Raw genomic sequence first — 12,301 nt, 5'->3', positions numbered from 1 at the left:
GTTTATACGACGACTTTTGACCCTTTGTGCATCAGCGTTTTATAAGCATAACTACAAATCCTTGAATTGCTGACTAAGCTCCTTGCAAGAAAGACGTCAGCACACTGGAAGAATAAAAAAAATATATCATTCTTATAATGGATATTTCAGAATGAAGGAGAAGTGAATGTCACCAGGGGGTGGAAAATGTCTAACAAATCCGCCCACAGGTTCGAGACACAGCCAGAAGGTCTTAGATATGAACCACGGGGCTATCCACACCGCCGCCTGTTGTTTATCACACATTTCCGTCACTGTATTCCTGTTTAGAATGACTGTTGCTGGGCGATTTGGGGCAAAGAATAAGGAACACGACAACAATCCTACATTGACAATGTGTTGTTTGCAAACCATGACAACCAGCAGTCTGTCATGTGGATCTTTTTTTTTTTTATCGTCTTCCCTCCACTAGCAAGGCATCATTTCTACATGATTATGTAGGAAAAATGTGTCCTTACAGTGGAAGACAAATGTGTTACAAGAGAAATGAGCCAATTGATATCACTTTGGACCTGAAGTGGACCCATTAAGCAGTTGTAAAGTTGAAAAAACACCCACCAAATATCCATTAAAAAAATTCAATATTTTACAGCACATAACCATCCCGTTCCAGTATTCTCCTCTTGTCCAATGAGGGCACCAAAGGGGCCATTTCCTCTCCCAGAGCTCCCTTTGTCATCCACATCGGTAGGTTATAAGTCCAGACAGGAGTCGGGGATCTCAACAAGCGCTCTGTAATTTAAGAGTTGTGTGAGCAAGACTTGACGGAAAATAAAAAGCCCACTTAAATTGAACACAAGCCACTTAATGAGGCCTTACATGGAAAACAAACAGGAGAAAAATCGCGCTCTATAAAAGGCATGTCAGTACGCAGGGTGTGGCACCAGAGCTCTTGTGTGTATTTATAATGGCATTCATTTTTTTGTTTTATGTTCCCTAGCCACCACAATAACACCGGAGGTGTCCTTCTGTGAACTAAATATACTCACATCACATCACAAGTACTGTATGTTGTTACCAATAAACAAAACGGCAAAGAAAAATGCATCAAAAATTTTGATTATGAGACATTAAAATGCACCAGTGTGCCGACACAGGCAGTAAAAGTTCACATTATGCAAGTTCCGCCTGTGATGGACGACACTTCAGGCTGAGTCTCGTTAAAAACTTTTTTTAGTATCTGACAAACTACTTCATAATTGACTTTGCATCGTCGATCAATACGGACTTACAGTACTACTTACATCTGAGCCATGTGACATATTTGCACTGTGAGCATTACTGTGATTAAGGTTTTATTACTCTGTCAGGACCTGCTGGGGAACAATAATATACTGTACTAATACTAATATTGGCTGCACGGTGGTTTAGTGGTTAGCACTAAAAGACCTGAGTTCAAAATTCCAAAAACATGCTAGGTTAATTGGCGACTCCAAATTGTCCATAGGTATGAATGTGAGTGTGAATGGTTGTTTGACTATATGTGCCCTGTGATTGGCTGCCGACCAGTCCAGTCCCGCCTCTCGCCCGAAGACAGCTGGGATAGGCTCCAGCACCCCCCACCCCCCTTGTGAGGATAAGCGGTAGAAAATTAAAGAATAATACGGTGGTTGAGTGGTTAGTGCGCACACCTCACAGCTAAAAGACCTGAGTTCAAATGTGGTTTCCTCCCACATTCCAAAAACATGCTAGGTTAATTAGCCACTCCAAATTGTCCATAGGTATGAATTTGAGTGTGAATGGTTGTTTGACTATATGTGCCCTGTGATTGGCTGGCGACCAGTCCAGTCCCGCCTCTTGCCGGAAGACAGCTGGGATAGGCTCCAGCACCCCCGCTACCCTGTGAGGATAAGCGGTAGAAAATTAAAGAATACTACTACTACGACTAATACTACTTCTAATACTAATACTAATACTAATACTAATACTAATACTAATACTAATACTAATTGGCCACCACAGAACACAATATACTGTAATTATACAATATATACAGTATATTGTAGTATATACCATATACTTTCATTATCATTATTATTCCTTTTCTACCTATTCCATAGGTATGAATGTGAGTGTGAATGGTTGTTTGACTATATGTACCCTGTGATTGGCTGGCGACCAGTCCAATCCCGCCTCTTACCGGAAAACAGCTGGGATAGGCTCCAGCACCCTCCGCTACCCTGTGAGGATAAGCGGTAGAAAATTAAAGAATAATACTACTAATACTAATACTAATACTAATACTAATACTAATACTAATACTAATACTAATACTAATACTAATACTAATACTAATACTAATACTAATACTAATACTAATACTAATTGGCCACCACAGTACACCTGCACAATATACTGTAATTATACAATATATACAGTATATTGTAGTATATACAATATACTGTATTCCTTTTACTGTTAATATACTGTTGTTTTTTCTATGCCATAACTATAAATATATTCAATGTATAATGAAAGAATCCTACTTTGTATAAATTCACTGATCACGGTCAGGTCTGGAATCAATTAACCACGATAAACGAGGTATTACTGTAATTTGGTTATGGACATGGATGGAAATGCTGGGTTTGTATTGAAAATGTTATTTATTCAACAATATTTTTTATTGGTGTGGTATCAGTTTGTTGTCGACTGATCAGCATCATACTGAGAGGCATTTTCTAATATCCCGTCTCGCTTGTGTAAAAAGGCGACCAACACAAAAACAACTCTGAGTGTGAGCCGGTCTTGTTTTACACTACAAACAACAATAGTGAAGGTTTTGTTAAATTAATCTTAATTTGTGATAAAGCTGAATGCAAACACATAATGTCGTCATACTGTATATATACAGTACTTTAAACACAAAAAGAATAAGCATTCATGTTTCATATTAGACTCATATATCCATCTGAAATATGTCCATAGCAGACTCTTGTGGCAAAGCATGGAAATGCATGTATTTTTTGGAAAATTGGGACAAAGGTTTGACCTTTCAAAATAAATGTAAATTAGTTATTCAGAATCAGAGTATCCAAAACTGGTTGTATAAATCTATTTCATACAAATGCATACAAATCTTTCAAATAAAAGCCATGAAAAGAAAAGAAAAAACAGGTCCTGCTACCCATCTTGAATGAATCCATGACTAAAACAACCACATTATTGGAAAAAAAACATCTACAAGCTGATCAAACTGGAATATTTCAAGATGCTGAAGATATTTTCCAGAAATAGCATAACGCTCTCGAGAAAATTATGCTGTTGAAGTGGATATCTGTCTCTAATTTGCACTTGCAGAACTATTACATCATACTTGGCTTACATATAAAACACCATTAGTGATATAACAGAGATACTGTATAACTTTGATGTTTAAATGAATATACTGTATATAAGACTGCACATCACCATCATCATCCCTGAAGAAATAAGTGTCTATTTGTCATGAATGCTGTGTAGGCACAACTATAAAAAAGTAGCAGAATGCATGAATGAACAAGTCTTGGTATTCACAGATAATTAAACACATTTAGAAATATTGATTCTTTGAAATGAATATACATTCTAATAAAAAAAAGAAAAAAGTAGAGAAAGCACAAAAATGTAATTTGGCAACTGAGTGTTGAGCTACTCTTAATGAAAGGTCACATTTAATCAGCATCATGCAGCTTTATGTTTATACTGTTTATACTGTTTATACTGTTTATACTGTATGTGCAGAGAAGTGGATTTTGATGCGGTTTCTCTCCCTTTCCCTCTAGAGGGAGGCAGAGCATATAAATCCATAAACTGTCTTCAAGGGAGCATGAGCTGAATCCTAAATAGATCTGGACAGTAAAGAATATGGAACAGATGCCTTGACTTCTTCCCTCCCACTCGTAAAAATCTGCAGGGACCAAAATAAAAAGGATTGAAACCGCATGAATAACGCCACGACACCAAGACTAAAACAACAAGAATATGAACAAGTGAAACTAAGGTAGTCATCAGCATATCTAATCATTTTCAGTTCATAATTTCGATGATATTCCCACATCTTTGTGAAGGCACACTGATGAATTCTCTCCTCCTTCCTTTTGTCAGCAACGAGCCGTGGAATTCCGCTACCCACAACATTAAATTATTCAATTGGGCCTGCTTTGGTCTTAATAGGAGTGATCACTCTTGCTTAAACAGCATAATCTATGTTCTGACAGCCAACAGTGAACCAAACCTATCCCCGGGGACACATATCTATCACAGGAGAGATTCTAGGCTCTGGTGAAGCATGGTAAAAGTAAAATACACTCAACGCCTATGGAAAAGGCGGGTTCAAGTACCGCCAACCATCCCCAACGTGGACAACCTTGAGTAAAATATAGTGGATTCCGATTGACTGCAGTGTTGAAATAATTAAAAAATAAGTCTAATACGGCGGGTTAAGAGTGTGTCAGATGTACCGATACGGCAAAGGAAGTGGAGTGTTAATCATGCAGCTTAGTTCGAATAGGAATAAAGCTGAAACGATAACATATGGATTTCTGCAAGAGTGATTTTTTTTTCTTTTTAATTAAACTATCCAATTGCTTAAATCGTGTTATACGGCTTTTATGTTCAACAAAGCTGAAAAGATGTATTTGGGTGCTGAAAGGGTTTTTGCATATGGTTTGTTTGTTTATGTATCCATCACCCTACCAGGGTCGAGTCAACAAAGACCACCTTTAAGGTCAAAACTGCAAAAGGTGGTCACTTTTCTTTCCTTAACACATCTAGAATCCACACATCCACAATGCATCTAGAATATATCACAAAAGCGAGGTGATTATATTTTTCCAAGGGACCGCCATCCATCCATCCATTTTCAATGCCACTTGTTGCTGGAGCCTATCCCACCCTGGAATGGTTCATTTTCTTCATTCATTCATTTTCTACCGCTTATCCTCACAAGGGTTGCAGGGGATGCTGGAGCCTATCCCAGTTATCTTCGGGCAGGAGGCGGGGTACACCCTGGACTGGTTGCCAGCCAATCACATATAGACAAACAACCATTCACACTCACATTCATACCTATGGACAATTTGGAGTCGCTAATTAACCTAGCATGTTTTTGGAATGTGGGAGGAAATCATAAATCAGAGTACCCGGAGAAAACCCACGGTAATCAAAGCTGAGTCTCTGAGCTGTGTGGCCTGACTGCTAACCACTCTTACACCGTGCAGCCATGCTGTTATTTTTAATGTTATTATTTTTTGTATTAATGTCATTTGGAGACATTTATTCATTCATTCATTTTCCACCACTTATCCTCACAAGGGTTGCAGAGGTGCTGGAGCCTATCCCAGCTGTTTTCTACACCCTGGACTGGTCGCCAGCCAATCACAGGGCACATATAGACAAACAACCATTCACACTCACATTCATACCTATGGACAATTTGGAGTCGCTAATTAACCTAGCATGTTTTTGGAATGTGGGAGGAAACCGGAGTACCCGGAGAAAACGCACAGGGAGAACATGCAAACTCCACACAGAGATGCCGAACGGTAATCGAACCTCGTTAAAATTGTATCGCTATCTCTCACAGTGTTCATCAATACATCAGCATCAGATGTCCATAATGTTTCTGTCCAAAAAAATCACAGAGCTGAGTTTTTAAACAGATTGTTGCGAAAAGTATGTTTGTATATTTCCACTGCCTCTTATTGATGTTCATAAGTCAAAGTTCAGAGCCGCATGGATAACTACAATGGTGATGACATCAGCGCCAGAATGTGCTGCAATATATGAAATAGTTGTGGCACGGTGAGATTGCTTTTAACACAGCAGGGTGGCAGAAGGGACTGGTGAGGGTGAAACTTGCCTGTGCTGGCATCAACTTTCTCAGGCAGTACTGGTTCTGAATATTGGGGGAACAACTTGTCCTTCCCATTATACTGAAGCGGAATGCAAAAATTCATGAAAGTTAACAGATAATTTCTCAATAAAACATACACAAACACAAATGTTGTTCCATTATCATTTATCAGCTTGTAACAACATGCAATACACTGAGTTTTCACATATAAGACGAGTTTTCAGACAGAAACATATAAGTCCAATACGTAAAATACAGTAATTAACAAAATAATGTAATTCAAGAAAACTATACAGTAGGGGTTTTTCGACGAGATTCAGATGGTTCATAGTTTGAGACCATGGCTCATTTGGTTTGACGTTGCGAGTAAAGTAAAATACGCTTTGCTGTCTGTTTGAACTCACTCATATACAAAATATGATGTTTTAAACGGGTTCAATACGAGGTCACAAGGTCACCAAGGTCCAATGAATGAATGCTCAAACACAAAATTAGAGGGACAAGACAGATACAGTAATTTCCGTATTTTCTGGACTATAAGTCACTCCAGAGTATAAAGTCGCACAAGGCCAAAAATGCATAATTAGGTAGAAAAAAAACTGGAGTATAAGTTGCATTTTTTGCCAGTAATTTATTTTACTACTTGACCAAAACAGACATTACGTCCTCTTGGAAGGCAAGTTCTAACATTAAAAGAATAGAGAACAATTTGAATAGGTGTAAGATATGCTACGCAAAAAATAAACATAAAGGTCTCCAGTGTTTATGTAACATAAACAGTTTTTTCATTTATAAGTTGCTCTGGAGTATAAGTCGCAGGAACAGCCAACCTATGAAAAAAAGTGTGAGTTTTCGTTCGAAAAATACAGTAATTTTATCCACTTTCCAAAGTTCCTATACTTTGCCAATATTATCTGTGCAGGAGAAATTGTGTGCATATTTTGCAAAGTGCACATCAATAATGACTTCCACTGCTAATCATTCTACAGGATGTAATTACAGTTAATATAAGAGCCACTCAATAAAACCAGGTTAGGTTTTTTTGTCCTTTTCCCTCCTAATATCCAGGATTTACATTAACCGAGATTCATTTTGTCATCATCGTAAAAATTACAACCATGGAATTTTCATTCCTTTTATGACAAACAATGTCAAAATATCTATAATATAATCTATAATAACCATAATAGAAGATCCTTATCACGACCTCTGCAGGTTTGGCGAACATATCATCTTGTTTTCCCACTGCGGGTGTACGTCAGAATTTAAAAAAAAGTGTTTTTAATGCAATAATTCTTTAATTCTATTCCACATAAACATACTTAACGTAATCTATGTGGCTGCTTGTTTTCAATTATGCAGCTGTACTAATAAAAGAACAAGCACAGCGCCACACTGACACATTCCAAAGATTCATTCCAGTGTGATATGATGAGAGAAAATCCTTCACGCTTTTCGCCCATTAGGCTTCAAGCTGCAAAATTATTACTGAAACGTTAGCGGGACATGAAACTACCATCTCTAATCCTTACTGACCGGCTGACCCTTGGGGAGCTGTTAGATACCGTACAAATAAGCATGACATGTGAAGTACATAGTGTAAAGTATGTTCAATAAATACAAGTACAATTGAATGTCCTTGAACTCTCCCTGTGGAGATTTAAAGGAAAACATTGTCATTACACACGAAGCACACTTGAGTCAATAAGTCAGTTACCACAAAGGAAAAGTAAAACAATTCACCGATTTATTTAACAGAGGCTTTAGCATGCAGGTCGGGAGGTGAAATCCACAAGCTCGGACACTGATGCTTTAATCAAGTGGCTGGACTACATCCCCTTGCTCCGCTACTGACGTGTCGTGCATAACAGGACCCCCCCCCTGTGCATTAGAATGTCAATGGACCACTCTTCAACTGGTTAACCCGCCAGCCCTTTTTACTGCCACGGCAAGAACACCAAATGGAATGAGTACAGTAGATCGATGGCCAGGCCTTCAGTGTTTCCTCCATGGCTGGACGAGAAAGGCGGCATTCTCTGTTTTCATTAGCAACCATTAATTGATTGCTCATTGAATATGGGAAAATTGGCAAAGCATTAAAATTGCAGTGAATAGTGACAAAAAAAAAAAGTGGCTTGATGGCTGCATGCCGAGCACAAATCCCTGCAGAGCAACAGCTCGCTCATCCAGCACCATAGTTTGATTCTTCATGTAAGCTGGCTGCCTGATTCTCCTCAGTGCCTCAGAGACTTCAGTTTCCATCTTGACATAATCAGGCAGGAGACTGCTTATAAAATGCCAACATCCTGGAAAATACCGGAAGGGAAAACTGACTGGCCTGGAGAATTATGCAAATACTACATTTCTATTACAGTGTTCCTTCATTCCATCGTGGTTCACCTTTCGCAGGATTTTTTAATAGCAATTTTAGTGCTGTTTTTATCATGAACGTGCATTGTGATTGGCTGAGGTGAAACCCACACATTGTCCTTTGCGTCCTTATTGGCGGTCAATCCATCTCTGTGTTTCCTGGTGTTTTCCTGGTTTGTCCAGATTTCTCTCCGACAAAACCCAATAATGTTGATGAAACATTCTGCAACCAAAAGGCAGAGGAAGATACTACTTGTGGACATGCTGAAGTAAGGTAGACATCACAAGAAGGTTTGACATTACACAGATATAGGGCGCTATTACAGAATACTCTAAATGAGTTCATTTGGAGGAGGAAAAGGACGACATGTATATAGCAACAATATGCTTTAACAAGGATACAAAAACGCTTCAGCGGAAAAGCACCAGGACAAACAGGAAAGGTGAAATATCTTGGGTCACTTACTAATTTTAATACCTGTCTGGGAAAAGTGTATAAAATGTCTGGTTAGGGGTTTTTACAGCTTTAAACAGAACCTAGTATGCTCATTTTTTGACCTTTTGTATTGAGTTGTGGTCTCCTGTAGAGCAGCTACACACAATAACTCGCACAAAAAACTTTTTTAGATTTTGCAGAATCTACACCTATTCCATCTGTATTTCCTTGGAAAGCAGGAAGTGAACAAATGTAACAGTTACTGATTGTAAAAGTACCAGATGAAGGGGTAGGATTTAATAAGCTGTGCTTCTTCCAACTCCTTTTGGACATGTGGAACTGGGAACTGATTATGTGATGCACTCAATTGGAATCTGATGCATGTTCAAATGAAATAAAACCATTACCATTACCATAAAACACAAACTGAGAAGCCCACCCATTGTCCCTTTGTGTCCTTATTGGCGGTCAATCAATCTATGTGCCGAACTGACGTGTTTCCTGGTGTCTCATCACCAGCAAACCGCTTGCCTTGTAGATTTCTCTCCGACAAAACCCAACAATGTTGATGAAACATTCTGCACCCAAAAGGCAGAGGAAGATGCTACTTGGGGACATGCTGAAGGAAGGTAAACATCACAAAAAGGTTTGACATTACACGGATATACGGCGCTATTACGGAATACTCAGAGGAGGAAAAGGAGGACATGCATATAACAACAATGTGCTTTAACAAGGATATAAAAACGCTTCAGCTGAGAAACACCAGGATGAACAGGAAAGGTGAAATATCATGGGTCATGTTAATACCTGTCTGGGAAAAGTGTATAAAGTGTCTGGTTAGGGGGTTTTACAACTTTAAACAGAACCTAGTATGCTCATTTTTTGACCTTTTGTATTGAGTTGTGGTCTCCTGTAGAGCAGCTACACACAATAACTCGCACAAAAACCTTTTTAGATTTTGCAGAATCTACACCTACTCCATCTGTATTTCCTTGGAAAGCAGGAAGTGAACAAATGTAACAGTTACTGATTGTAAAAGTACCAGATGAAAGGGTAGGATTTAATAAGCTGTGCTTCTTCCTACTCCTTTTGGACATGTGGAACTGTGAACTGATTATGTGATGCACTCAATTGGAATCTGAATTTTATTTCAAATGAAATAAAACCATAAAACACAAACTGAGAAACACCTATTGGTCTCTATATTTATAATAGACACTAACTATGATCACTACAGACTAGTACACTGATTTTAGAATCAGCATTGGCATTCAGACAAGCCTAAAAGAGCCCCGGTTTAAACAGTTTTCAACACATTTCATAACCACAAGACAATGACTTCCTCCCAAAAGATGCCCCCCACCCTGTCCTGAATCCCATCGCATGAGTAATTGTCAGTCCCTGTGAAATAATTGTAGCTTTCAACGCTAATGGAAAACGTGCACATTCATTATTCAGTCCAGAAGACAGAGTGCTGCAAAGTGTCAGGGGAACTATGAGTTATTGCTCAGTGTGAACTAACCTTAGACTATGAAGGAGGCAACAGAGGCCCAGTGCACTTTCTCTTCCTCTGTCCTGATCCCTAATATGTCTCCTCGTTCCCTTGTCTGACCATCTGCACAGGCAGAGCGGCACCATGCAGAGATCCAGACATCGTATCGCAGCTGTGGCGAGCTCAAAGGGCAGCTGATGGGCGCATTGCGTCTTTACGGACGGAATGACAGACGGGTGTGGGTTCTCTCGTGTCACTGCTGCATATGACCACAGGCAGCCATGACGGGTGAAGAAAAGCCAGCCCGCCGTCATGACCCTCTGGGGAGCGCTGTGGGGTTTTACGAGGAAGGAAAGGGAGGAGGAATGTGGTTGTGTTGACCTGGAAGATAACACATGGCGAGAAACAGATAGCTTTGATATGTGAACATGCCCGCACTTGTGCTGAGGGAACGAGTCACTAGAAAGTGTTGTTGCCGCTGCACACTGCAACCAGTCCATCCATTTATACTCAACGCCCAGCCGACAGAATTCCAGCAATGCACTTAAGCCTTATTTGTTTCCCGTGTCGAGACCCCTGGAGACCGTTGCTGTTATTTAGTCCCACATTGGAAGTGAAAGCAACAGATTTAATAAGCAGATACAAAAGAAAATGTGCCATTCTCATATATAATACGCATGAATTCAAGTACTACAGTGACCTTGTCCTTGTGGCTTACTCTGAATGTCTATTTAAGAGCCTTGCTACCTACTTATCTGGGACATTCACACTTTTGCAAAGGCTAATTTGATTTTAACAGCTCTTTACTTTATATTGTAAAAAAAAAACACATCCACTTGAGGAATTACTTTTTTTTGTGAGCTGTGTTAGAAAAGCGCAATCAGGCAAAATACAAAATATTTCCTGGTGGATTTCCAGCCAGAGCATTTAGCACCTCCAAAGTATTTATTTTCCCTCTTTAGTGCCACTATTGCTGCTCTGTGGCACATCAAACTAAATAGAGAAACAATACGTGATGTATTTGTACAATTAATGTATAAATATAAATAAAAATTATGTATAATAAAAATATAAAAAATATATAATTTTTATATATAAAATATATATAATATAAAATATAATATATAAAATATATATATATATATATAAATAAATATACATACATATATGAATAAATATATTATATAATATATATATTGTATATGATATAAATATAATATAAATATATAAATGTATATAAATAAATATATAATATAAAATAAATATAAATAAAAAGGATATATGAATTATGTATAATAAAAATAAAATAAAGTAATAAAAAATACAACTATATATAATTTGTATATATAAATATATATATAATATAATATAAAATATTATATATAAATAAATATACATATATATATAAATAAATATATTATATAATACATATAATGTTTTGTACATTATATAAATATAATATAAATATATATAAATAAATATATACTATAAAATATAATTAATTATATATATAATTGTATATAAAATTATATAATAATTGTATAATTAATAATTATAAAATATAATAAACAAAAAATATGTATAAATTAAAATGGTAGGAAAAACGAACTGTTTCAGGTGAATGTCGCTCGAGCAAGTCTAAACACAGAACAGGAAGTCGGGAGGAAATAAAAGGAGAAACCGATAACAATTTTTTATATTTTTTTTTTAAGTAAAAGTTGCTGAATTTGCACATTTCCTGAGCCAATCCAGGGCAGAAACTTAAAATTGAAGTTGACGTGAGCATCTCTTCTCAACTTGGTCCGCAAGACCCGCCTACAATCTGACATTTCATAATATCGTGTTGCAGAAACATTTATTATGCAGCATAACTTTCTTCAGTCTGTGTATTGTCTTTAATGCAAGAGTGTCATCATTATTGTTACTAATAAAACAATAAAATACAGATGTCATTCAAACAAACTCACCAGTCTACTTAGAATGAATGATGCATTTATCTGCTTTAGGGTGGGGACAATTTGAAAGTTGTAGAAATTTGGGCAAGGCCAAATCTACACCTGGTGTATATAAATACATCTTCAAAAATACTGAAGATCAATGGAAGGTCATATACATTAAGTCTATA

General features: G+C 37.5%; 1 protein-coding gene across 1 annotated transcript in view; it reads right to left on the bottom strand.

The window, feature by feature from the left end:
- Positions 1-10,430, bottom strand: part of pamr1b (peptidase domain containing associated with muscle regeneration 1b) — a 48,117-nt gene extending 37,687 nt beyond the window's left edge. The window contains exon 1 of the mRNA XM_078793792.1: positions 10,207-10,430. The gene's annotated coding sequence lies outside the window, so the exon portion shown is untranslated. The remainder of the gene's footprint in view (positions 1-10,206) is intronic.
- Between the last annotated feature and the right edge of the window lie 1,871 nt (positions 10,431-12,301).

This window comes from Doryrhamphus excisus, linkage group LG1 (assembly GCF_037039965.1).
Source record: "Doryrhamphus excisus strain RoL-2023G ecotype Guam linkage group LG1, RoL_Dexc_Guam_v1.1, whole genome shotgun sequence".
In the NCBI taxonomy this organism is placed as follows: Eukaryota; Metazoa; Chordata; class Actinopteri; order Syngnathiformes; family Syngnathidae; genus Doryrhamphus; species Doryrhamphus excisus.
The sequence above is the reverse complement of the archived record's forward strand: the minus strand, read 5'-3'. Positions and strand labels throughout refer to the sequence as shown.